Raw genomic sequence first — 28000 nt, 5'->3', positions numbered from 1 at the left:
CCTGAGCTGAGTCCTGGTGCTGGGCAGGGTTACCTGGGAGCAGGACTCTGTCCTCATCCAGCTTGGCCCAAGAAGATGTAATGGCACCAACCTCAAGAGCAAGGAGCTGTTCAGGCTCAGTGTTCCTAGCCCTCTTCCATTAAAATTCGTCCTCCTGTAGACATCATGCAGAACAGAAAAGATGCAAAGGGTTACATTTTGGCATTAACACCCCCAAACAGCCTTTCCCTACCCCACCAAAGAGGCTAAATGGGCTGTCAGACGATCCCTGCTCACACCTGTGATGCTGGACCTGGAGACAGCCTGGGGAGGGACTGTGGGGGGACAGCGCTGTGTGAGACCAAGGGCACAGCCCACCCACCACAGGAGCCAGGGGATGCCGGGGTTAGGGCAAGGCAGGAGGGAGGAGAAGACACCAAACAGCTCAAGTTATAACCTCATATCAAAGACAACCTGATCCTCTCCTGCCATCCCGCTCCCACTCCAGCCCAGATTCTCTTTTTATTGTTTTTTTCATGTGTGTAACGCCACCATTCACATTGAGTAAGTACCATTGCCAAAGTGAACACAGAACCTAGAGTAGTGTTCAGCTCAGACTTCCTGGAGCTGTGAACATGCTATTAATTTAATATCATATTATTGTGATATTGTAATAGTAACAAGTATTTGTCACTACTTCCTTTTATTAAAGGGAAATTCTGTGCCATTTGACTAGTTGGAATACAATAGTATGTCAAGAATAGAGGTTTTTTTGTTGTTTTTAATTATGCAGAAACATGGTGGCTTAAACCAATGCAGATTCTGTGTTGGTTTGAGATGGTTGAAGATGGATGTAAATCTTTAAGGACTTTTTTTTAGATGTTTAGCTTTTCCTCTTTTTTGGGGTTTCTTTTCTGCTCTTATCAATTCCATTGGGACCAAACACAGACAGTTGTGGCAGCTCAGTCCCTGGAGGGATGAGGCTGAAGTCTGGTGATCCATGAGGATCCATGGTCTTCCCTAAATTATCTAAGTCCACCAAACTGGGCAAAAAACCCACTCAGAATTACATATTGTCTTTGTGCCTCTGGCTGCCACTAAGCTGGAAAAGCAACACATAACAGCCCCACTCGCTGTACTGCAGTACTTGAACGGGGCTGGAGGCAAAACTGTCCCAACCCAAAACTTGGAAAAACATCACCTAGCAAATGTCTGGCCCTTAATCTGTGAAATGAGGAGGAAAAAAGAATTAAAACAAGAGCTTGTGTTTGGTTTCAGCATGGAGGACAGTCTGTCCTTCCTTCATCCAAACTGCTGCCCTGGTTTTGAAGGAAACTGACAGAATTTTATTCTGTGTTCAGCGCACAGTTGTACTCGGGTAGACACATTGTATTTGGGTGCATGTGGGACAGCAGGTCCCTGTGTGTGGCAGATGAGCTGTGCCACAGGAAAGGGGTCGAGGCATCATTTGTGAGGCAGCCAGACAGTCCCAGGCTGGTTGCCAGGGCCTTTCACCATCAGAGCCCACCTGCCAGCCAAGGGCAGCACTCCCTTCACACTCCTTTACACACCACAACATTTAAGGAACATCTTGCCAGGTTTCTTATTCCTTTTTTTTTCCCTCCCAACTTTTTCCTGTTGGGAGGAATCAGTTCTACCCAGAGATACAACCACTGGATGACAGGCAGGTGTTGGATCCAGTGCAAACTGCTGGAGACTGCCTGTGTTTGGGGTAGGAATCTGATCCTACAATATTTTTTAAATAATTACACTAATTCAACCTGTTGCCTTTTGTCAGCTGATCCCAAAAACCCTCTTATTTTCTGGCTATGTGAGATGAAATTATGGGAAGGAATAAATATCCAAAAGCTGATTTTTTTTTAATTTTATTTTTGGTAACCCATAATGGGCACAACCTATTCTTGAAGATCTCAAGTTAACCAGAGACGGCTGCTTCCTCAGGGATAGTATCCACATTGTCTTTAGTTGAACAGGGAATAGTTTTATGCTGTGACAGGGTATTTTCACACTGTTGGATTCAGGTATTTATTTGTCTATCATTATCTTTCTTCTTCCTCGTTTTGTAAAGGGGCTGATACATTTAAGTGCTGGACCAGTTTGGGAATTTTAAAGCTTCCACCCAAAATTATACCAAGGGACTGTAGGTTTTAAATTGGCAATAAGAGGAGAGAAGCTACGAAGTGTTGTTGCCTCTGGATAGTGAAGGGAAGAGTTTTGCTGCCTGTAGGGGTCTTCCTCTGGGATAACCATCCCATGGCATTTCAGGGGGGATCAGTGCCGTGTCTGAGCCCCCTCTGATAGCACTTAAGTCTGGGAAAATTGGTTAAAAAAAAAGGAAATTAAAAGCTTATGAAAACAAACAGGGGGGAGCTCCTCGCTTCATCTGTGCAAACAGTGTGTGGAAATCTATCCATCCCCGTGCGCGCCGCAGCAGGCAGGTTACAGATCCCATCGAGCAACTTGATGCCGGCTCATTTATTTCCCTCACCCGCCAAATTAAAAAAGGGAAAGGAAAAGGAAGGTGCCTGGGCTGGAGCTGTGGGCAGGGAGATGGGGAGGAGAGAAGCACCAGCACCACCCAGCGAAAGCGCTGCTGGCACAGGGCCATGGCACTGAAAGCCCTGGAACACTGGGAATCAGGGAAAGGCTCCAGGCTCACTCCAAGGGCAGAGCCTGGGCTTCAGCATCGCGTGGGAAGAAGGGACAGGGCCGGTGCAAAGCCCAGCGAGTCAGGGACAAGCCTGATTTCATGGGGCTTTGGATCAGGGTCTGACTTAAAAAGCAAAGAGGGATTTGTACTTTGATCCTATTTCCAACATTTCAACTTGCAATATCTTTATGTTTGTAAGAAAGTCATAATAAAACCAATGCTAAACCTTTGTCCCAGTCCTTTTTGGGAGTCAGCTGTTAGCAGTAATACTAAAAACCCAAATTGCAAAGCACTTTTCTACTGTTTATTTTCTACCTTTCTTACTTTGAACTGTCGTGATATTGAAATCCCAGTGATCCCACGACTGTTAGCTCTGTATTAAAAAAATAATAATAAAACCCAGGTTTTTTGTAGTTTGCTCTGTTTAGATTTTAGCCTGTGGCTACTTGTACAAGGAAAATAAAGCTAGAATAAATCAGCCTGTGTGGAGTTTTTCTTGTCATATGCAGGGCTGTGGTGTGAGGATTGTTCAGAGCAACTTGGGGCATCACCACTTCAGTGGTGATGAATCTGGTTCCTCTCAAAGAGCATCTTCCAAAATTTAGCATTTAAGAGCTGAGGGTTTTTTTATTTTGATGCTTTGCTCATAAACTCCAGCGAAGCCATCGGCAGAGTCCTTCTGGAGCATGGGGGCTCTTTGGGAACTGGGTAAGATGAGACCTCTAGGGTGACAGTGTGACACCTGTGCTTAGAAGTGCAAATCAATTTCCAATTAATCTTGGCTCTTGTTCAGCTATTGCTGCAGCTGCTTTTCCCATTGCCTGCAGCGCTAGGTGAGGGTGGGGAGGCCCTGACACAATTGCCCAGAGAAGCTGCGGCTGCTCCATCCCTAAAATATCCAAGGTCAGGTTGGATGGGGCTTGGAGCACCCTGGGATAGAGGAAGGTGTCCCTGCCCATGGCAGGAGGTGAGAACAGAATGATTATTAAGGTCCCTTCCAAGCCAGACCATTCTGGGATTCTAAGATGCATCCTTGCCCCAAAATGTGCTGTGAGCCACGAGCCACCCTCCTGCCACTGTCCTGTGTGCTGCTCCTGCTGCCCTCGATGCCAAAGGACAGGCAAAGTAGAGGCTGTGGGGAATGAAGGAGTGAGAGTGAGCCCAGCAGCTCAATAAGCAGTGAGTGAAAAGTTGCTCCAAACAACTCCCCGAAGCTCTCGGAAGAGCTAAATTGCAGCATGGATTGTCTAAATATATACTTCATAATAAATACCAGCATAAAACCTGATTTTATTTCCCAGTGGCAACACAAGAGGTGAAAAAAAGATCAGAGTGGGCTCACTCAGGGGATTTTCATGTAAGTTCAGTGAAATCTGGTACTGCAGATAGCAGCTGCAGAGTCAAGGTATTGTATAGAGCTTGTGGCTTTCATTAAAAAGGACTTTCCCTGCCTTCATGGCAATAAAAAAAAGGTTTGACAATATTAATCTGAAGTCTTAGAAACTAAGGAAATAAAAAACCCCAAGCAATACGTTTAAATCACTTTGATTTTGGGCTGTTGGAAATATTAAGAGCCTTCAAAAAAACCCTACTTGAGTGCTCAAAACTCGTCTTTAGTAGAAGCAATCTCCTTTTGACCACGTGCATTCAAATTTCTGCTGGAAACGTCTCAAATCAACTCTTCAGCTACAGCAACACTAAAAAAAAATTAAGTTGGGTGTTTTCACTCCAAACACCACATTCTTGCCTCAGATTTCGCTGGAGATGTTACTGCTAATGTCCTAGTTATAACCCTGCCAACACAGGAGAATTTATAATATCCCATAAAGCCCTAACTATCAGAAAGGTCATTTTGGCATTAATACCACTCGGGCATCACCGCTTCATTTGCTGACACTTTTACAGAGCCACGCTTGATTCCAGCACGGCTGCTGTAAAACCTTTACAGCAATGGCCTAAGCCTCCTAATATCATCTTAAAAATCAAGAGCTGGAACATCTTCATCAGCAAGTGCAGGCAGTTTGGAAAGGGCTGCTCTCTCTCAGTGTGGGGTTCCCCAAAATCCAGGGTGAGCACCCAACCCCACTGCTCCAGGAGGGATTTATTCCACAGCTTTTACCTCCAGCCCTGTTATTCCCAGCACCTTCAGACCCCACCAGTGCTCGCTGCCTTGGCTAAATTAAAAGTCTCCTAATTTCATGCAAAATTACCAACCCCTCGCCTTGCCCAGAAAGCCATTTCCTTAGCGCTAAAATAGCTAAATTAGTCTTGCTCAGCCTCGTAAAGGAGCTTGTCTTGTTTATTGAGCGATAAATATAAAGGTACAGTAACTAAATTCATCAGTCCCTAAACGCAGCCGTTGGGAATGGCCATTTCCACCATCCAATCTATGGCTGCATGAATATTTCAGAGTCCTTTTTCCCTTGGGTGCTCGCCTTATCTCTGGAGCCTGGATATTATTTTCTGCTTTTCAGCTTTTTGGATGTATTGGAGGAAATGTCATTATTTGGACCTGGGTGGATTACAGTTGACTTTCCTAAGCCAATTTATATTGGCAAGCTGCTGTTTTTAAAAACCCCTATAAATCACTCCCATGAATTTTAATAATATAACGTGGTTTCAAACATGCTCCCTTAATACGTGACACACTATTACAGCCGGCAATCGCTCCTCAGGTTGTGAACTCCGTTTTGCCGTCACCTTCAGCGAGCGCCGCGGGGGACGAGCGATGCCTTGGCCACAATCATGGAAATACCCACTCCTGCCCCAAATACCTTGTCATTGCAGAGATTGCAACTTAACAGTGAGACCTCAGAGAGGCTGGCAGAGAAATCATGGGGGACTATTTGATGATATTTCCCTAAATAACGATATAAGATCCACACCCAGAGTGCAGCCCCAGGCTGGGATTTGTGGCTCCAACTGGTCCATAACCTCCGACACGCCAGGAGACAAAGCTATGCCTCCTCATCACCTATGGGCTTATTCTGACGAATAACTCTGTCCTCTTCTTGTGCAAATTATATTCATTTTCTTCCCATTCTCACTGCAATAACTCCATGGTGTCTGCCAGCTCTCAAGGGGTGTCTGTCAGTGGAGAGTGGTCTCCTGGCCAGAAGAGAAAGGGTTAAGAGGGATAAGGAATAAAAGCCAGGGCAAAGGAGAGACCTTGGGAGACCTTCGCTAAGGAACATCCGGGATCATATGGAGGAACTGATGAGGTTTGTGCCCCACTGGTGGCACTGGTGATGCCCCCACTGGAGAGCTGCTTGTTCACGTTGCTTGGTGTTAGTTGTACAGAACCAAAACATAAGAATATTCCAACCCTGGAAGTGTTCCAGGCCAGCTTGGAGCAGCCTGGTCTAGTGGAAGGTGTCCCTGCCCAGAGCAGGGGTTGGAACTGGATGGTCTATAAGGTCTCTTCCAACCCAAACTAGTCTGTGATTCTGTGAATATAATAAGAACATCTGCAAGAAAGAGGATCTGTAAGGGATGGACTATTTGCAGGCAGGGAAAAAAAATAATGAGCCAGTCTGCTTTTTGGCTTCCAAAATCAGTGAGGGCTTCCCAGCACAGGATGCAGCAGGATGGGGGTAAAGGGGGTACAAGAACCTCCTCAGACCTTGCCACTGCCTGCTCGGCTGCTGCCAGCACCACTGAGACCCAAAGCAATCCCTGGTTTAATATTCTTGGGAGAAAAAAATAAAAATCCCGTTTGTTCAGGGAGCAAACAGGCTTTTCAAAGGCTTTAGCTGTGATGATTTCCCCTGAAATGTTGTCATGTTCATCATTAATCTATTTTTTTTCCTTTTCTGTAACTTAACCTGTGACAAGCCGACATTGTAAGTGCTTGATTTTCCAAGAATAAATTACAGTTTCATAAATGGTATTTTGCTTCACTGCTCAATTTGCAAGTGAAATGATGCCAATTGCTTTGTTCACAGGATTTTATCTAGCACAAACAATACCATCCTCGAGATTTATTTATTTTTTAACCCTCAAGTTATTTTCGGAGCCTATATAACAGAATACATGGAAAAGTACACGACAGCCCATATGTTTTGGCATTATCGACTAGCCATGAGCAGATACAAGGGCCCACGTGCCTATAAAACATCGATCCAGGAATGAGATGTCACACACAGAGTGAGACACTGCCCAAAGAGAAAATAATCCCTTAGATCAAAAATATTTACAGTTGCCCCATGCTGGGCTAGAGCGCCCTGAGTGACTTTTTATATGCATGATTTATGATTTGGGCCTGGGAAATCAGCTCCCCCCAGCTTCTCCCAGGGACCACCAAGTTGCCTCATGGACCAACACATCCCCAGTGGGGTCTCCAGAACATGGAGTACCTCAGTCCTGTTGAAAATATGGGTTCACAACAGCTCAAATTTTTTTTCTTATATGATAAAATTATGAGAAATAGGAATAAAATGAAAGCACCTTGGAGCTATTTATGTTTTTTAAATGCAGAGAAATTCTCCCTGCTGGGGATGCCAGCTCTGCCCAGGGACAGCCAAGCCACACAAGCTGGGACTTGTCAGCATTAAACCCAGTAAAGCCTTTCATCAAGGGAAGGAGAAGAGAGAAAAAAATCCCTGCATGGGAAATATTAATGTTGCAAGATTTGGTTAACAGCCATGGCTTCTTCTAGGATTTGTTTAATCTGTGTTTTTAGGGGAGACCTTTGTAGAAAAGCCTTCATTTGGAAAAATTTGGTATAAGACAAAAAATGAATTGAAATAGTTGCATTAGGGATGGAAACCTGGTGTCTGAGGTGTTTATGCTCACTAATAAATTGGGATGAATTTGTGGAGAGCCTGGATCTTCATCCTTTAACAGATCCACCCCACTGGAGCTGGCTGGCTCCTGGTTTTCCTGCAGTTGATAAATCATTTAACTAACACCACAGAACTCTGAATCTGCAGGTGATGTGGGCAGCAGAGGCAGAGTTTGCGTTTCTAACAGAGAAACTGAGGCACAGAGAGAATATTTGTCTTCCCCTTCAGATACGAAAATGTGTTTGCTTTCATCCCTCCTCTGCTTCTCACCCCACTTCCCTCATCCCCCTGGATGAGACACTGGGAAAAGTTTTTGCTATTCCCTTGCAAATGGATACTTCAAGACAGACCCAGACCTTCAGAGGCTTTGGCACTGAACAACGATGAATTTCTGGTAACAAACCACATCACAAAACAGAATTGTCACCTTTTGGGCCACCCCAAGAGGCAACATGGAAATCCCAGTGAAACGAAACATTCTCAGCGGGACAAAGTGTGTCCCAATGTCCCTGTTGAGGCCATCATTAGATTGTTACAACATGGAAAACCAAAATAAAACTGAGTTTAAAAGAAGCGAGGGCTTGCCCACTGCAGGTACGGTGTGAATGTGTCCCTCCGCGGCTTCCCCACACACAGAGCTGCCGGCCATGCGCTGCGGGCTCCGGGGCTGGGCTGCTAATGGCTTTAAGCGGCGCTAATTGATCCGTGCAGTCACTGTAATTACGGAGCGGGATATGGTGGCAAAACACGGGCAGAGCATTAACTGCTGCGAAGGGAAAAATCCAAATCACGGGTGAATCGATCTTCAGGCAGCCGGCACTGACAGCCCCGGCCCTCAGCGCTGAGGATTTTCCAATGCGCTGAGCTTTTCTGCAGAAACGTGCTGATTTCAGGAATATTTGATGGGAAGAAGGGTGGCTGTTAGCTCTTTTAATCTATTTCTTTGCATTTTGCCTTTAAGCCCAGGCTGAGCCACTGCGTGTTTGCCCCTGCTGCACTGAGCAGCCCCTAATCCAAAGGTGCCCAACAGAAAGCACTGGGTATCTTTGCAATTAATTACCCTTAATGACAATCTCCAGCAGCATTAGTGCAGGGTGTTGTATGAGCCACCATGAAGAGCTGCTCTGTGCGTGCAACAGGGGCCCACTCCCATCCTTTTCCTAATGCAACTTATTGATTATTCTAATTAAAACATGCGTTAGTAGGTACTTCTGATGGTGAGGGGTCGTGTGGGGCCGAGGGGAGAGGGAGCAGCCCCCAGCTCCTGCCTGCAGACAGGGGCTCCCAGCAAGTGCCTGAGGATGGAAAGTGGAATGAACAGGGGAAGGAGAGAGGGCTTGGTCAGGGGACGGTGCTGGGAAGTGACAAGGTGTAGGAAGATGACATTGTTTTGCAGTAATCTCCCAACCTTCGTTAATACTGCTGTCACAGCACTGACGGGCTGTGTTAATTAAAATGAATGGTACATGACAGAGCAATAATTCCATTATTTCTCCATGCTTGCACCTTCCTGTGTTTCATCCTCCAGGAGCAGGGGAGGGAGAGCTGGGGGCACGGTGCCAGGACCGGTGTCCCTGAGCAGCTGAAGGTTCCTGACCTGCTGCCTCCTGTCAGGGACGTGGTGCCCACAGCAGCAAGGTGCTCACGGCTCCACGGCTGCCGGTCCCCTCCTCACCCTGCACCGCTGCCACAGCAAATCCCTGTCCCTGCAGCCGGGAGGGTCCACATGCCCCATCCACCCAGGGACACCCCGAGAGCAAGGAGGCCCCTGGAGCCACAAAGAGCATCCAGTACAGGGACAAACCCTTCCCTCCCACAATCAGCAGCCACAAGCAACAGACAGGCACGGACTGATGGTGAATCAAGGGTTTTGCTAAAATGCCTCTTCTTCAGAGACTGTTCTCCCGCCTCCCACACCTCTCCCTGCCTCTGTCCAACAGCATTCCCAAAAGACTAAACACCTTTGGTTTCCATGGCAGCCTGATTTTCAATGAGCATCCTTCAAGTCTTAACCGGAAAGAAAGTGTTTCATTAATGCATACAGGACACACTGGCATCTCCCCGGGGCAACAGTATCCTTCCCCCAAAACTAACACCTTCTGCCCATAGTTTGTTGTTTTTTTTATTTTAGTGGATTGATGGACTGATGGAGCCATGGGAAGGGGCTGGCCAGCTCTGCCACTGACTCACGGAGCTTGCTTAGAGAAGGACTTGGGCTGCTCTTGCTTGGGGAAAATTAAAGAAATAAAGTGATGCTGAGCATCGGGAGGTGGCATGTGGAGCTTCCTTCCAGAATGGCTGCCAACCCATTGCAGGGGGACATTGACACCTCCCCAGCTGTCCCCTTCTGAGCTGTCCTTGATACCAAACTTCTGGTTTTTGTTTGCCTATTTCCATCCAGACTCTGCTTCTGTCTCCTGTTAAACACAAGCTGAGCAGTTTGCACAATCACAATTTGCCATTTCTTTTGGACTTAACCCCATTTAGTGGCTCTGTCAGGCAGATGGTGCCCAGAGCTGGAGAATAGGAAACTAAGGAACTAATGATTTGAAGCAGGGCACTTCAGTCCTGCAGGATGTCATAAAAAAGGGTCAAAGGACATTCCCTCCAGCCCAGGGGTGCCAGTGCAGGGCAAAGCGGGATGTGTTTGCTATGTGATGTCCAAATAAAGTAACCGTTATGCAGAACAAGTGAAATTTTTTAGCAGAGGATGCCTGGGGGAGGAAGTGGAGGATGCACTGAGGCAAAGCAACCCAACCTTCACTAGCCTGGAACCTTTCAAAGGTTTTGTAAGAGACCCCAGGTCACGGCACAGGCTCGGCCCTGGCGTTTCCCAGCGCACAGGATAATTGCCGTCCAGCCGTGACGTACCCTCTCGCTGACCCCGCCGGGGTCCCAGCCACCCTCCAGGATCTGGCAAGGGCAGATATACGGCAGGACCTCAGGGGGCTCCTAAAAGCAGGTCACACCAAAACAATACAGCTTTGTCAGAGGCACAGGGGGAGCGAAGCCGCAGTCAGCCCCGACTGCTGCCGCAGGATTTACTGCCCGCAGATGGGATGGTGGCTGTGGATGATGCACCGAGCATCGCCCTGGGGCAGCCAGGGAAAAGAGAGCTGGGAAAGTGCCCCCACACTTGGTTTGGTTTCTGCTTTGTATGTGCAGCATCATCTTTAGCTGCAGCAAAGGCTGCTCTCTGGAGATCAGGATTTGGGAAGTCTCAGGTGGGTCCAATGCTTGGCTGACGTTCCCTGCTTGGCCTCACTCCCCCTCCAGCTGGGCTGTCTAGTTCCAGAGCTTGGAGAGCTGATCTGAGCTGCAGAGCAGGGTTTGCCCCCAGCGAGGTTTATTCTGCTCTTCCATCACCCTACCATGGGAAGAGCCTGCCCATGTGGACTAAGGCATCTCAGAGAGACCTGGACCTCAGTCCTCCATCCCTGAAAGGAAAGCAGGATGCTGCCATGCCAGAGCATGTATTTATCCATCATATTTACCCAAGAGCTTAGGAAGGAGCTAAAGGGACATGATAGAGCCTGTCCATGCACCAAAGGGTGGTCAAAGAGCACCAAAGGTAAATGCAGACAAAGATGCTGCATAGGATACAGTTGAGATAAAAGGTATTATTTCTTAGAATATCATCTAATAAAGTTAAATTAAGCATATAATAACTGTCCATCTTAGCACCTCCCTCTCAACTTCTTTTGAGAGGACACACTTCATTAAGACACAAAATCTTCAGACACACTTAAAAAACTCCACCCAACACATTTTGCCTTGCCCAGTGCTAATAAAGCCTTCTGCATTGCATGGGGCTTTTTAATAGAGAAAAGCAACTTTTCCTAATTCTTCTGCAGAACGAGGGTAGTTTTCACAGCCAAATTTCAGAGCAGCCTTGCAGTTCTTTGACTATCCTTGCTACACCAGTCTGATGCATTTCCACAGCACAGGGCAGCCCATTGAGCCCTCACAGCAAAGCCTCTGGCACTTCCATGAGGCGGCTCTCTGCCAGGAGAGAAAACCCATTAGAGCTCCCAAGAGCAGATACACGTTGGAAGCCGGCAACATCATTAAATGAATATTCATAAATTATTTTGCTACATAAACAATATTAATATCACACCTTCCACCTTCAAAAGCCTATTGCAGGCAGGGACTCATTAAGACTCCAGCAAAGACCACTTGCAGACTTTCAGTTACATGGAAACTCAGAGACTTTATTAAACATGAGCAATATATTTATTTTAATAGAGTACAAAGCCTGGATTTGGCCACCCTAAAACACCACTCAGAGCACCGAATCTCCGAACAAGCCGATCAAACAAGGCTAATGTGTGCAATATATCTTGGGTGAGTAATATACAGCCACATTTCCTGCTCCATTTACCCAGTTTTAACTACACCTGACCTACTCTTATCCTAATAGAAAACGGCTGCTCTTCTCATTGCCCGTCCTCCACACATGTTTTTCTGATAATGACCAAAACTAAATCACTTCCCTTTCTCCTAAGTGCTGGGCACCAGCTGTCTTGTGACATTTAACTACAACAAGTCCTTTTGCAGGACCTCCAGGTTAGTTCCTGGGGCCCTGGACCTCCGTTCCTGTGTCCTGTCTCCTGTCTCCATCCGGGCATCGGAAATGAGGCATTAGGTGAAGTGCTGGGTCCTGCACTGGGTTACAACAACCCCATGTGACATGACAGCTTGGGAAGAATGGCTGAAATGCTGCCTGATGGGAAAGGAGCTGGGGGTGCTGGCTGACAGCAAACATGAGCCAGAGTGTGTCCAGCGGGCAAGAAGGCCAATGGCACCTGGCCCATATCAGCAATAATGTGGCCAGCAGGACCAAAACAGTGACTGTGCCCCTGTACTGGGCACTGCTGAGGCACCTCCGATCCTGGGGTCAGTTCTGGGGCCCTCACTCAAGACAGACAGTGAGGAGTGTGTCCAGAGCAGGGAACGGAGCTGGGGAAGGGCCTGGAGCACCAGGAGCGGCTGAGGGAGCTGGAGGGGCTTAGTCTGGAGAAAAGGAGGCTCAGTTGTCCTCAGTGATCTTAATGATCTTTTCCAACCTAAGTGATTCCATGATATGATCCCAGTCCCATAGGATTTCCCTATTTTGCCACACCAAGGAGGCATGTGAAGGAAAACCTGGGAGCTCCCTCAGCTCCTACTGTCACTCTCTTTGTGAGCCAAGGTCTCCCTGCAGCAGCGAGGATGCTGCTTGTCAGCAAGCACAATGCATCAGTTCATGCCTGGGTGAGAGTTTCCCCCAAACCTGTGAGCATCCCCTGAGAGAGCAGGTTCAGCTTTGGAAAGGAGAAAAATCTGTTTCCAGCAGTGGTTTTGCCCCCCATGGAGCTTAGCTGAGAGTGATCCATCGAGGTGGATTTAAAGCTTCCTGAGCAGCATGTTTAAATGGCCAATTTGACCAGAAAATGTGCTTGATTCACAAGCGCTGGCTGTGTTTCTCCAGTGCTGAGAAATCACAGCCATATTTCATTATTGTTACTAATTGCTATAAAGTATTATGGGGAGGTGATGGCACAGGCAGAAAGAAATATAAACCCTTTGCAGTCTATTGAACCCAGAGAACATTTCCCAAGCTTGCTTAGGGGTGCAGAAATCGGTGCTCGGTGCAAATAAATGAGCAAAAGCATTTTCCGAAGGAATTAGCGCATGGCACGAGCAAATTGCAGCAATTGTGTCTCTTCTTTCTAAGCACTGAATTGCCTCTATAATTCCCCATCATTTAGTTGCATAAATCTTGCACAAATAAACCAGCAATTTGCATATGCACAGAAAAGAAATTATAGAAACACAAGGAAAGATGTTATATTTTTCCTTCATAAGCTGGAAATAAATATGCATTGCTTACTGCCTAAGCTGTGTTTGGCCCAGCTCAGAAATAAAAATTTAGGAAACCCTTTAATTTCAATAATAAATACGTATCAGAGGATGAAAAAAATATAATTTGCGGCATATGGAAGCCACAAGTTTCTGGGTTGTTGCATCATGAAGTGCGACGGCAGAGCCATGTATGCCTGCAGAGGATGCAGCGTGATCATAGATCAGAGAATCCTAGAATGGTTTGGGTTGGGAGGGACCTAAAGATCAGCGGGTTCCAACCACCTGCCATGGGCAGAGACATCTCCCACCAGACCAGGCTGCTCTACACCATGGGTCACACCAATGTCTTCAAGACAGTGGCCAAGGGATGCTCACCAGAGCTGACAGAAGAGCAATGCAGAGGGGTGAATGCAGCTGCCTCTGGTGCAGCTCAGTCAAGCACCTACTGAAATAAATGCAGAGGCTCTTGGGGAAGCAAACATCTCTTGAAGATGACACTTCCTTTATGCATCATCTTGATTTTCAGTCACAAAATGTTTATATTTGTTGTGACTTCTATGGAGAACTCCGAGGTTTCACTACCACAGAAACCCCAGGGTCAAGGCCAGAAGCAATTAAATTATATCTCTAAATTATTGAGCCATATCACACCATCTGGCTTTAGACCCACTCGGACCAAGGCACCAATGGGCAGCAGGGGTAGGAGCAGCTCTGTTTGTCATGCTGGTGGAGGCTGCCCAGGGGAGCAAAATAGCTGTTTCTGATTAACTCCCCGTGTGACTGATCTCATTCTGGAATAAGAGGGTGTTATTCCAAAACACCATAATCCTCTTCCAAATGACTTAATCACGTTTGGAATAATGTGCTTTCCTTCCAAAACATTCATATAGGAAAAAAATCAGGGGTGAAAAAAATCAATCAGAAACAGCCCTTTGTAATAACACCTTGTGCAGAAGAGTTCTCAGTGGGGACATGTGATACCGTGCTGGTTTATAAAGATTTAATAAATCACCATTTGCAGTAATTCCTGCAGGCTGGGAGAGCAGCATGACTGAGAGGCACACAGCATCTCCTCTTCCTCACTCCAAAGCTACAGAACTCCAAAATGATCCCACTATGCACTGGCGCCTCAGGCATTCACCCATGTGTCTTGTGCTCCCTATGGACCATTTATGGCTGGAGCATTGCTGCAAACCCAGTGCTTGGGGATGGTCAGTCAGGCCAAGTTGGAAAGTAAAAGTAAGTGGGAACAACCAGACTGTCCCAGAAGAAGGTGCCACAAACATCCACTGGCTCTCTGTCTCTCTGTCTCTCTCTGCTTTGCATCTCCCATACCACTGGGGCAGGAGGGCCCTTGTGTCAAGAAGGAGAAAGAAGCAGTGACTTAGATGAAAGCATGAGGTCTCACATCTTTCATCCATTAACTAATCATTCCTCCTGCACAGCACATGTGCCAATTCATCATAGGTGATCAATACCTTCCTTGAGGCCCCAGGATGATGAACGTCTCTGCTGATATTCAAATGACCTTGAAAGAACAGGGGCAGCTCCCTCAGGCACAGGTCAAAGAGCCAAGACTGAAGCATCACGTAAGATGATACACGGTCCCAAAATCTCTCTAAGACACAGAGAAATGTTTTTAGCTAAAAAGCTTCTCTAGAACCACAAAGGAAAATTTTAAGTCATGCAGACGCTGGAAGATGATGCTGGATCAAGCAGACCTGGATTTTGTGTGCCAGGCCAGAGCAGAAGGCTGTGACAGCTGCCTTCAGAAGTGCAATGTGGTTCCTATCCTGTGCTCTTGCTCTGGGCTTATGGTCAATTCACAGCGTCTCTGTGTAGAATTAAGATGGAGTCACAAGCTGGGACCTCCATTCTTCACAGAGACCAAGAGTTGATGTACTCCTGTGTGGCTCCTTTCTCAGGTGCAGTCCTTTGCTCAATCCCTAAGGCCATTACCTGTGCCAGGGTAAAGACCAAATCTCCCTCTCCAAATCACTGTTCACCTCACCAACTCAGCAGATCCCAGGAGTTGACACCCTCCTGTGTGAAGAACTACTGTCTTCAGCTACAGCTTTCCCCTCTGCCCATATCCAACCATGCCAGCAGGAAAATAAACTCCAGTCCCACTCCATGTGCAGTGCAAACCAGGGCTGCCCACGGACTACATACAACATGTAGGGTTTATTTTTCTCAGCAGAAGAGAAGAAAGATAACCATAGATAACTAAAGCAGCTTCTCACCTTCACAAACCTGAAAAGCAATCCCTTAAGACAGTTGTTTGTCCTGCAGAGCTCCATGTTTTGCTCCAAAAATAATTGAAAGAAATGCTGAGAACTGGCAAAGCTCCTACAGTAGTTGTTTGCGTGATTTAGGTTAAAAATAATTGCTGTCCAGGCTTATCTGCCTGACATAAGTAATTAGATCACAGAGTACTTATAAGCTGCCATTTCCTATGAGCATATTTTAACATGGCCTTTATCGTTTGACCTTTATATCTGCAGAGGCTTCATCCGCTCCCTGCTGCTGTGATGGATTTATTTTTGAAGATTGGGCTAAGGCTTGCCAGTCCTCGGGCGAGGATGCAGCACAGGAGACAGATTACAGCCCCAGCAGCTTCTGCAGGGAGGAGGAGAGAGCCTCTCTTTATGTGGAGATGTGCCAGACCCAGACCCTGCTGCAGCTCCACCAGAATTAATCTCCACAGTTAAACTTATTGTTTGCACCAAGAGAAAGGGAACAAGAGAAAGAGCACTAGAAAGGGTTGGGCAGTGTAGAACTGGGGGAACATGGAAACACACCACTGAAAGGGAATGGTTCTTATCATATGAGATATATTCATATATCTCATATATTAATGCTTTAAAAAAAAAATTCATAGATTTTCCCCTCAGAAATGGAGAAGTGTGGTGATGTCCTCTTGTACATCCCAAAAGCAGGAGTGTGCTTCCTGGCTCACGGGTGAAGCAGCTCCCTGACTCTCAAAGCTCAGAGAAGGCCAAAAGCAAAGTGCTAGAAGAAAAGAACCCAAGAGAATAGATCACTATCATTACTTTCAGTCACAAAGACAGCTACAGGGAGACATTGATCCTATGCACAACAAAACCAACAGATATAGAGGAGGACTTGAGTCCTCCACAGCTGAACAGCTCTGAATAAATTTTAAAAAACCAAACAAATCTAACACAACATCAACTACTTTCTTTCCACTTTTATAAAGTCCAGACTTGGGTAGGTTCTCTCTTCCCATCAGCATCCCTTGAGAAGCAACTTGACTTTGCTGGAGATGTCAGACTTGTAAAGTAAGAGATTTCATTTTTACACCTCACACAATTTTTTAATGAAATATAATTTCCTTTTAAAAGACAATTGCAAACTTCCCTCACAACTGGTGGATATGGTTTTCTTTTATTGTCCAAACTTCCTAAATGACATAAAGACCCTAAATTTGAGGGGATTCAATATTTGCAGAGCCTTTTAATATCTTAATGGATGGCAATCTCGTTCCTGTCTTCACGCAGGAACGTGAGACACTGAGATCAGTGTTATTTTGGGAGAACACACGAAGAGGTTGCCTTCCTTAGAGGACCAGGCTGAAAACCCTGGAAGCTGCCAGTCAGGCACTCTTCCTGCTGAGTTTCAAATTATGAAGCAGAACAGTAACACTGAGCCTCACCTCCATCGGGCAATGGTGGGAGCTCTCCTATCCACATTCACTAGCACTCCACACCTTTGGAGTGGGTGGAAAAGCCAACGGGAGAGTTCATTCCTTGCCACTTGGTAGGACATGACATAGATTGAAAAGTTGCTCTACCACCCATTCAACCAGTGCTCCCTTCCCACCACATCTCGAGCAAGCCCCCAGTCCATTTGCTGTGGTTTTCTGCTGATGGCGTGAGGTGGATTTGAGCAGCTGAGAAGGACCATCAGTCCCATATAAAAGCCAGAGCTGTTTTAGACCTGCTTTCAGAAGTGGTACAGATGCAAACAGCTGCTGCAAACCAGTTTCCCATCAGGTAGGCAAAGCCAAAGGTCTCTTCCACATTCCACAGAAGTTTGTCTCATCTGTGAGTTTGTCTGTTTTAAGGGGAGGCAGAATATCTCTTAATAGGATTTCAGGACTGGTTTATCTATCAAGGACAAAATCCCACAATGAGACGACATCACTGAGAGATAATCCTGTGTTCTCTGAAGGAGAGAGCACAAGATTATCCTGAAATGAGGCTTGTTTCTGTTGAGGTAATGAGAGATAATTAGTAACCCCCTTTGCATAGCTGGGTGACCCAGAGAGCACTCCCAAAGTAGAAAAGCAGCAGCATTTCCAAAGGGAAGAAATCCAAGGTCTGACATGGACTCAATCTGAAAGAAAAACTTCTGGAAAGGATCAGGGCAAGGCCATGAATTTATGAAGTAGTTGTTCGGCTGACTCTAATTTTTAAAGCATTATTATCCTTTTAGCAGGGCTGTCGGGTAGATGGAAGCCAGAGCCAGTGTGATGAAGAGCAGCTGAGTAGCGATTTGCAGCAATTCCTCCTGCCTTCCACACTTTTTTCTGCAGAGCGGCAAGCCAAATTGCTTGTAACCAGCTTACTGCAGCCTGAAATGCTGCAAAAAGGGAAATTTCTGGGCTGGTGGTGTAAGGAATGAAGAGGGAGAATGAAAAAGGAAGAGAAACACCAATGGCAGGTCCTGAGATCGACTGGCATTCCAAAGCCCCAAGCCAGACAGGTGTTGGAAACATTTAATTTGAGGTCTTGAAGATTCTTTCTAGACTGACCCAAACAGGGCAAACCAGAGTCATTTCTGCAGATTTAAAAGCATTTTGTGTGCCCTTGCAGCAAATCCTCGTCTTGCTCACAGCTGTATCATCTGCATTTCTCCAACAAAAGCATCCCTGTTGGATGCAGCGCCCCTCTAACCTTCCAGGTGCTCAAAAGCCACCGTTTAAGTAATGCAATCAAAACAATCCAGCTAAAAGCCTTTCTTCTGGCCTAGACTGACATGAACTGTTCCTAATAAAGCTAAAGCTCAGTGGGACAACTAATGGGTGCTTATTAGTACAGGCAATGGACTATTCATTCACCCATATAGAGAAACTAATGGGGATTGATGGCCAAAATACAGGATCAGGATTTACCTCTATATAAACAGCTGATAGGCTGATGATCTGATTAATCTTAGATATCAATGGGGAAAGTTCATACCTGGCTACTAAAGAGATAAACAAAATATGTGAAAAATAGCATCATTGGGTCCCTGGGAAGGTGTCATATTATTGCTGGTATTAGGTGAGATTCCAGAGACGTCCACCTTTCCAAACAGCACGGGTTTGGGAGCAAGTTAGAAGATGGTGTAACCCAGACAATGCAAGAAAGCAGCTGGAAAAACCTCTGGATGAACCTTCACACTCAGAAAGAGTAGGCTTAGATTAGATATTAGAAAGAAATTTTACCCTGTGAGGGTGGGAAGGCACCAGCCCAGAGAAGCTGTGGATGCCCCATCCCTGGAAGTGTTTAAGGCCAAGCTGGAGGGAGCTCTGAGCAATCTGTTCTAGAGGAAAGTGTCCCTGCCCATGGCAGGGGAGTTGGAATTAGGTGATCATTAAAGTCCCCTCCAGCCCAAACCATTCTTTGGTCCTCTTTTTTTTTAAACCACCTTGGATACAATCCTACCTTTTCCTGATTAATGTCCTCCCTTCAGCAAACACTTCCCAAGATTTTTCTAAAATCCAAGATTTTTATACCTTTGCCCTAGAGCTGGTGGAGGAATGGTGTGATTTGCTGAGCTGAGGGAAGGGCATGGTCACCTCTGGGGCTTCTAAGTCACTCTTCCCTGCAGCAAAGCATTCCCTGATTTCCATCCTCCCATTTCCTTCCCTTTGAAAGGCCTCTGACCGGATCACAGATGGCAATTCCTGTGTGACAGATCCTAATGTCATTATTGATGACAAACCAGATGTCCAAGGAGACATAATGCTCCTTTTAATCCAGAATTCATTAAGAGCCTCACCTTTGTAGTTTAGGGTGAGTGCAAAGGTATCTTCATTGGAAGGGGTTGGGGCCACACATTTTTTTAACTCGTGCCTCAGTTTTCCTTTGCACAGCATGGCTGGAAGTGACTAAACCAGACACCAAAGGCATCCTGTTCTCAATAACAGCATCATTAAAATGCTACAAAAATCTCTCTTGAACTTTACAAGGGCCTGGGAAGGGACATGCTGGATGTGACAGAGTGTGTTATGAACCTCAAGCCATTACAACATGCTGCTCCTGCTCCTTGCTGCATTTTAGGTAAAATAATTCTTAGTCAGAAAGAAAGAATTCCTAGTTTGGGTTATGGAGCAATCCAAACACCTAATGTATCAGTTTGTTTCCTGCCAAATAGGAAACAGCTAAATATTATATATTTTTCTATAGATTAAGTATTGTATAGCAGTCCTGCTATAAACCACTGGATTAAAGGGAATGACATGGGACCAGCATAAGCAGGAGATGCAGTGTGGACCACAGGTAGTTAGCAGCAGGTAAAACACCACAGGTGACTTGTTCCCACTTACATTTTAAAACAAGAGCTCTTGTGCTCGTTATCTCTCTTGGAGACAGGGGAAAAAATCCCAACAGCCTTTGTGGCAGTGAAGACAAAGCTCTGCTCAGTAGGAGATGTTCTATACAGCATAATGTATGCCGGGAGCAATCCCGGTGTTTTATGGGCCCGCTTAGTGTGAAGTGCAAAACAGGCTTGGGGCTGAGGCTGCATTATTCATGGGGGACTTTAAATATTTCAGTGTGAGGCTGAGGTAGGGAACAATGTAACAATAGTGTATTGTCCCCTTTCTTCCCCTAAAATCATTGTTTGTGTTAAAGAAGGCAAGCAGGGAATCTTTCCCTTTCAGTCAAATGCCATGCACTGACACATCCCAGGGAAAAGCAGGGTAGCAGTGAGGCAAACCCCACAGTCCCTCCAAGGGAGGGGGAATTGTCCTGTTGTCTCCTAGCTCCCAAGGAAATATCAGTTCTGTCTTTAGAAAAGGAACAATTCAGTGCTGGACATATATTTTTGGAGATGATTCACCAGTTCTGTGCGTGAAGGGACACATCAGCAGGTGGGTGGGCAGACAAAGAAAGTTTCTGGCAGGTTTTTCCCTTCAAAACAGCAGAATTATTTCCACACCACTCTCCTGTGTATGACTTGCTTGATCAGAAGCAATGGCTGTTTTTTAGCAGGGCAGTGGGAATAACCCGAAATGGCAATGTCTGGGGTAATGCGGTCAGAGCAGTGGAGGGCAGAGGCAGGTGAGGAGGCAGAGCTGCCGCTGCGCAGATCCGCTGCTGCCATCAGCCGGCAGCTGCAATCCAGCGCAGGGCCCCTGCCTGGGACAAGAGCTAAGGCAGACACAGCACACACCTCTCATACCAAGCCCCTCCTTGGCTGTTTTCACGCAGAAGAGGCATCCTTAGGCTCAAAAAAGAGCAACACAGCAGATGGGATGCTCAGCACAGGGGAAAGCTGGACCTCTCCAGGCAAAATTTGCCTTTAAATGCTGCTTTATCCTCTCCAAAGCCACAGAGGTGAGAGTCACATGAGCTTAAGGACAAGCCTCGCTGTGTCCCAGGCTGGGTATTTTGGAACTCTGCAGAAGTCGGATCATGCTGGCAGCTCCTCATGGCAGCACAAATTCACCAGTGCTGAATTTGGACCAGAGCTTCAGGGTCCAGTTCTCTTGCAGACAGCCTGGGTCTTGCTACTTATCCCTATAGATCTAGTCTCTTGTTGAGACTCTTGAGCAGAGTGAGCTTTGGCCAAACTTCAGATAACCAGTTATTTCAGATAACATGATTCTGGCCAGCGCTACATGAGATTCCAGACCTTTCTCACTTCTGTTTCCCTTCCTGCAAAGATAAATCTTGGCAGCTGTCTCTCGGACGAGATAAAACAGAACCAGCTCCCCACATTCGACACAGCTGAAGTGCAATAAAATCCCTGTTTCTGCTCCTTTTGGAACCATCAGAAAGAAACTCGAGTGACTTCCCCGACAGTGAGAAATCCTGGTATTTCACTTTTGATGTTTAAACTCATCCATATTCCTTCTCAGCTTAGATCAAGGTTCACAGCCAGAAATTCACATTCCATAACCACAAAACCTTACACTAGTCCACTTTGTTTATTTGTGACCTGTTAGACGTGCTGTGCTATCTACGTGGAGTAATTTGCATCCTGCTCCTTCCAAAACAAAGCTGCACAACTCTTCCTTTGAAACCAGCCCTCCAAAGGTGGGGAGACAATATTTCTGAGGGAACAGCCCTTTATTTGCAAGGAGATGTTGCTGCCTCCAGGACAACTGCTGCACATGGACAGGTCTCTTACTACAAGGCTGATATGACCACTTTGCAGACTTCCCTTTTGTTTAGATTAACTGATAATTACCAAGCACAGATGTTGGGTTTTTTGGGATTTTTTTTAAGGAGATAGAGAACACAGAGATTGGTGTTGAAGACTGGGCACAACCTGCACACAAACCATGCCAGAGCAATCAGCTTTCTCCAGCAAGAACATTCCTGAGAGCCAAATCCGGATGGAACTCTTGCACTCCCCTGGGTATTCCCATATCATTTATCTCCTTAGCAAAGCTGCAAAGCTCTCATTTGGGATGTGGGGAAGAGGCAACAAGTCCCCCCTTTGCTGCAGGGGTGTCCCTGCAGACCCACACACCCCCTGTGCCATGACAAAGGTGCAGCACAGACACTGGGGGTGCTGCCAGCCCAGCTCCTGCCAGAACTGACCCAGAGCCCCACTCCTGACCTGGCTTGGATTGGAGTGCATGACCTAGAGGTGAACTGCTCTATATCCCATATCCAGTCTCCCACTGAGTTTATTTTCTGGTGTGGCAGATCAAAGACTGCAGTAAGGAGAAAATCTATCAAAGGCTCAGCACCCCAACATAGATCCAGCTCGCTTTTATGTTTACTTTACACAAGCATACTCCTTCCTATTGTTCAGCAATTGCTTTAAAATGGACAATTATCAGATTTCCCTATTAATGGGAAAAGTCAGGCAATCATAAATCTTAAAACATGCTACTATCTGCAAACTGCATGTCACACATTATGGAAAAACCAATCTGTGGAGGAAAGCTATTACTGAGTGACCATGTCTTGGCTCAGCAGCTGGTTTTAATTTCAGCAGAGGATCCCCTCTGCTTCCCAGCATCCAGCAGCACTGCTTTCCCCACTGCTTCCCTGTAAGCGCTGCAAAACTACAGTGTTGGCCTCACACTACAGCAATTCAGTGCTGCAATCAGCAAGGAGAACTTCTGCATCTTAGACCACTGCCAGCCCCTCACTGCATCCACCTTGTTTCTCATCCCATCCAAGAATGGATTGGGTTCGAAAGGACCTTAAATATCATTCTGTTCCACTCCACTGCCACGGACAGGAACACTTTCCAATAGACCGGGTTGCATCCAGTGTGTTTGGAAGAAGTGAAAAGTTCTTTTACTTCCCCTATACAATGACCTACACAAGGCTGAACCTGGTGACACACTGCCTTTCATGTCCTGGTACCTCTCATATGGCACAGAGAGCAAAAGAATGGACCAAAAGATACAGGTTGGTCTTCTGGACAAAGGAGCAGAGTGTCATTCAGGAATTCCTAGGTGGCATTCTGGCTCTCTCCATCAAAAAGCATTGGAATCTAGAGCAGCCATGAGGACAAATCTTTGTTCTGCTACAGTTTACAAGTGGCTTTGGATAAATTCCTTAACCACCCTCAGTTCCCATTCCCTGTGCTAACTGGGATACTCATGCCCAGTTTACTGGGATGTCTCATGAATTATCTGATATTTGGGAAGCTCTTAAATCCATGTAACTCACATGCAACAATGAAATGTGATCCTGCTTTTAGATCAGAACAACAATAATTCAGAACTGAGCACATTTTGTTTTGATTTTCCTAAGACTGAATTCACTGAGACAAGTGACAAAGAAATATGATTCACCATATTCATGACTACTTCCAAAATGGTTTACTTTAATCTGAGCAATTGGAAAAACGTTAAAGGCAAAACTGCTTTACCCAGCTGACTTTAAAAGGTTGTTTCATTCCACATTTCTGTTTTCAATAAACATCCCAGGATAAAAACATCCCCTGCAGCAGATCTATGCAAAGGACAAAAAGGCGTTAAATCCAAAGTGGGGGCGGGTGGAAGAGATAAATAGTTTACTGCTATTATCTTTACCATATGTTCTATTCCAAGTGGATACACATAAACAGCATGCAATCTTCAAGCTCAGCTTTAGACTCTTTGAAGTGACCTGACCATACTACTAATTTATTTCAAACTAACCTTTCTCTTTGAACCTTAGGTCAAGGTTAATTCCATAATAAAACATACCTTATACAGCTGGCTGTTCCAGTGGTGCTAGCAAGGAACGAGGCCCTCAGTCATAAGCATTTGTTTCACTGAGTGTGGTATTGTATTTCTATTTTCCCTTCCCTGTATTAATTTCCTTCACAGACCCTAGTTAAGGGGAAAAAAAAACCTCTTTTCCGGTCCATGAGATCAATTTTAAACACACTGGAATTAAATGAAGACATTTAAGCCACATTTCTTTGCTGAAATGCATCCGCCAACACCAGAAACTATTTTTATTACAGTCTATGTTTAATAATCAGATCTTCAATTTCATAAGAAGCCACACAGCCACGTTATTCAAACTCCTGCACTGGCAATGACCCTTTCAGTATCTTTTACGAAACCATCTCTGCACTGAATCACAGCAAATCACCAAGGATAGCTTTTCTATCTAGGAAAATAAAGTGAGAAAAAAGAAACACGTTTCAAGGGCCCTTCTCAAAAAAAAAACCAAAGGAGAGCTCCTTGCCAGTGCCCCAGCCAGTCTTGCCTGCCTGTAGGTATAGAAGCATGCCAAGCAGGGGTGCAAAGGTGTGGGAGAAAACTTGGAATATGGGATGCACTCCCTAAGAAACGCTGAGGGGCACAACACATTGTTCAAGCATTGCTCATCAGGTTTTTTCCAGAGGACTGGAAAGATGCTTTTCAATTTCAATCTCCAGCCCATGGCACACACTCACAGCAGTTAATTAAAAAGCAGCAACACCGAAGCTAAACCAGCAGCTGTTCCACATTTCTCCCGACTCCAGAGCCTTGCCAACACAGTGCCTCTTGGAGCTATTGGGAGAGGGATGAGTAGAAACCTTTTTTGGGGTTCGGGGTTTCTGCAAGGCACAGGCTAGAAAATCTCATCTGCTGTAGCTAACCCTGAGGGGAACTGTGCTTCCCCTCCAAAGGAACAATGATGTTACCCAAGCTTATCCTCCCACATTTTGCAGGCCTGAGTCTACAGCAGTTGATGTTCAGGATCACCAACACACCAAGGCACACTTCCCCTAAAACAGCCCCAAAAGCTTTCAGCACTTCACCTCTGGCTCAGGAACAGCTCTGTAAAACAGGGTTTAGCCCCGTGTTCAATGAGTTTGAGCAGGCAGCACTCTCAGGCAGCATCAATACAGCAAACTTGTTATCTCATCAGTATCTGTCATTGGGAACACAGCTGAGCCTGCCGTAATGGGAGCCCCATCCATTTGGAATCCCAAAGGTAGGCATCGGTTTTGGATCAATGCTCTCACAATCTCCATTAACTATTAAAGCACCAGTGATGTTTTAGATCTATTTTGGGTTCATTTTTTAAACAATAACAAGGCCATAGAAGGTCTTTCACTGCATTTTGACTCTCTTAGAGTAATATAAAAAGGAGTGGCACAGGAAGCCCAGCATCCCCAGAACTGATGTGGTTCCAAGGAAAACCTTTCCCCTCCAGATCTCCATTCCCATTTCACCACAAGGTCTTTCTTTTCCAGCTTCTCCTCAGGGACTACTGCCTAATCCCACTCCTTAATCACATGCCAGGACACCCCACTTCCAACAGCAGGGCCCCAGCTGGCAGTGTCCTGCATGTCCTGCTCTTGACCCCATGCTCTGTCCCAAAACCACAGCCCTGGGATAACTTGGAGGTAAAAGATACAGGATGCAGAAATTCCCAAACAAGAGACACACCCTTTGCTCTGTGGTGTGTCATTACTTGTCCCACAGATATCAAAAGCAATAGTCCCCCTGTTTCCTCTAACACAGTAATTGGTATCTTAAATGAGGGCACAGGAATTATTAATATCAGCTCAAAAGCTCAAAATGACAACGTAAAATTCCACCTAAATGCATAGAAAGAGACATCTCTACCATTTTCTAAACTTCTTCAACAGGCACCAAAAAATATTACATCTAATGATTTATTAGTGAATGAAATCAGCCAATTAGACAGCCAAGGACTGATTTTGAAAAAAAGGATCACACAGAACAATTTAATATCATGGGAGATAATAAACATGTCCTGAGCTGGATCACTGAATGATGTTGCTAACAGCCTGTCAGAGATATCAGATATTTACAGCAGAATAAGGCACCACATCAGATAAAGTAAAATACATCCTCTCAAGGATATAGAAATATGGAAAGGAATCACTCCAGCTGCATTTCAAGTCTGGGTAATTTCCATAACTCCTGAGAAAAGGCTTTGTGTGGTGCTAGCTCTCTTCTTAGGGCACCCATCCATGCTGCTGGCATGTGGGAGACACTCCGGAGCAAGCAAGTTGAAAAATAGCACAGATCTCACAGACTGAACAATGTTCTAAAGATAAAAACATGCACAGGTATCTACTAAATTGAGTAATGTAAACTGAAGGCACCTTTAAAGTAATTTTGTCTACATGCTGTCATTAAATATGTCAGACCCAAGCAAGTATTTGTGCTGTCCTGGAAATGATGGCTTAATATTACAGATTTTTTGATGCAGCTGCTATGGAAAGGTGCTTTTTTGGATAAACTAGTAAAAAGCAAGTAAACAAAGCTACAACTCAATTCAATTATATATATTATTGTGAAATATCTTACAATTTAATGCAACAGTGCACAGGCTATCTGGTTATACCCAAAATTTTGAAATCTGATCATTATTAAGTGTATTCAGAATTATTAAACATTTCAAGTCATTCAAGTGGATGATTAAGAATGGGAATTCTGCACCTTAGGAATCAAGTTCCCTTTTTTTTTTTTTTGCTTTTGACCAGTTTCACCTTAGGATATAACACAGATGGTGTTCCTATTAAAGAAGGCTGCCAATTGCAGCTCCAGCTATCTCTGGAAATCCAGCTACAAGATGAGAGCCCAGTAAAAAGTATTCACAACTGACCTTAGCATTTTTCTGAGCATCTGTGCATGCCTGCATCAGTTACTTCATGGATATGCGCAATATCCTTCCTGAATGAAGAAACCAAGAAAGGTGTTAGAAGACCTCAAATATTGCTATACATTTCCAAAATTTTACTCAAGACACCAATATCTGATATCTAACAGCATTTGGGCTGAGGAGGCTTCCACCTTGACGATGGGAATTTCTAAGACATTTTGGGACTGGAAAGAGGCTTCACAGCACTAACATCACACCAGCATTCCAGGGAGGAACACTGAGCCTCAATTTCAAGCAACATAAGGAATGCAACTTGATGAAGAGGTTCAATTAAAATGTGAATTCCTCTCCCTTAATCCTGCAATGCCAGTCTGCAGAGATGACTCAAACAAACCTGGATTCTTCCTTGAGACTACAAATTTGGATGACAAAGGGAATTGTTGAGGAGTAATGACATCAACATGTTTTTGACTTAAGTAAGTCTGTTAAAATTAGAGCTACATAAAACCAAATTTGACACAAAAAACAATCTCCTTAGATAACCCTTCTAGTTAATCTGCTCTTTCACACGAATGCAATGCCCAAGATGGGAGTTTGTATCTGCCAGGCCCCAGCAGTTGAGGGCAGGGCCCTGGGACCCTCCCTGTGCTGTGCAGAGGATGGGGCACAAGCCACCTGACATGGCCACTGTGCACTTAACACCCCAGCACACTGTCAGCATCCCCCCCTCTGTCCCCTGCCATGGGCTCCTGATGCGCTTGCACTCTGCGTATAAAGAGCTGGGGTCCCCCTCCATGTCCTCTTTGCCCCATGGTCTTGGGGCCTGACTTGGTTTGTATCTGAGGTAAAGGTGACATTTCCCCTCCTGACCTATAAACCCTTCCAGTCTCTGAGAGGAACATGCAATTGCTCCCTTTACGCCCTCCAGGTCACTACCTGAGAAGAAGATGCTGCTGTACCCTGTAGGCCTCTCGCAGTTTCCACCTGAAGAGAAAGCACCATTCTCCCATACCCCTCTCCCAGTCTCTACCTGTGAGGGTGACCCCATTTTTCACTATACCCCTTTTCCCAATCTCTACCTGAGGGCAAGGTGCCATTCCTGTCTATACCCCTCTCCTGGTCATCCCCTGAGGGGAGGGTGCCATGGCCCACTCTACCCAACTCTTGATCAACACCTGAGGGGACGGCGCCATTTTCCCACGGCACCCGCCTCAGTCTCATCCTGAGGGGAAAGCACCATTCCCTCGACATACTTTTCTTCAGGTCATTACCTGAGGCAAAGGTGCCAGTCCCTTTCGTACACCTCTTCCGATTTCTGCCTGAGGAGAAGGCGCTATTCCCCACGAACCTTCTTCTCCCGGCCTCTGCCTGAGGGGGAGATGCCACTGTGTCCCTGAACCCCACTCCCGGTCTCTGCCTGAGGGGAAGATGCCACTGTCCTCTGTAATAATCTCCGGTCT

General features: G+C 45.7%; 1 long non-coding RNA gene across 1 annotated transcript; it reads right to left on the bottom strand.

The window, feature by feature from the left end:
- On the bottom strand, positions 1-27997 carry LOC131562201 (uncharacterized). Its single transcript, XR_009275138.1, has 3 exons — positions 27812-27997; positions 26544-26611; positions 1-154 (listed from the first exon to the last, which is right to left on the bottom strand). It is a non-coding gene; the product is annotated as an uncharacterized LOC131562201 (long non-coding RNA).
- Between the last annotated feature and the right edge of the window lie 3 nt (positions 27998-28000).

The sequence above is a fragment of the Ammospiza caudacuta genome, chromosome 10 (assembly GCF_027887145.1).
Source record: "Ammospiza caudacuta isolate bAmmCau1 chromosome 10, bAmmCau1.pri, whole genome shotgun sequence".
Lineage (NCBI taxonomy): Eukaryota > Metazoa > Chordata > Aves > Passeriformes > Passerellidae > Ammospiza > Ammospiza caudacuta.
Note: the sequence above shows the minus strand (reverse complement) of the source record. Positions and strands in the feature narration are given on the sequence as shown.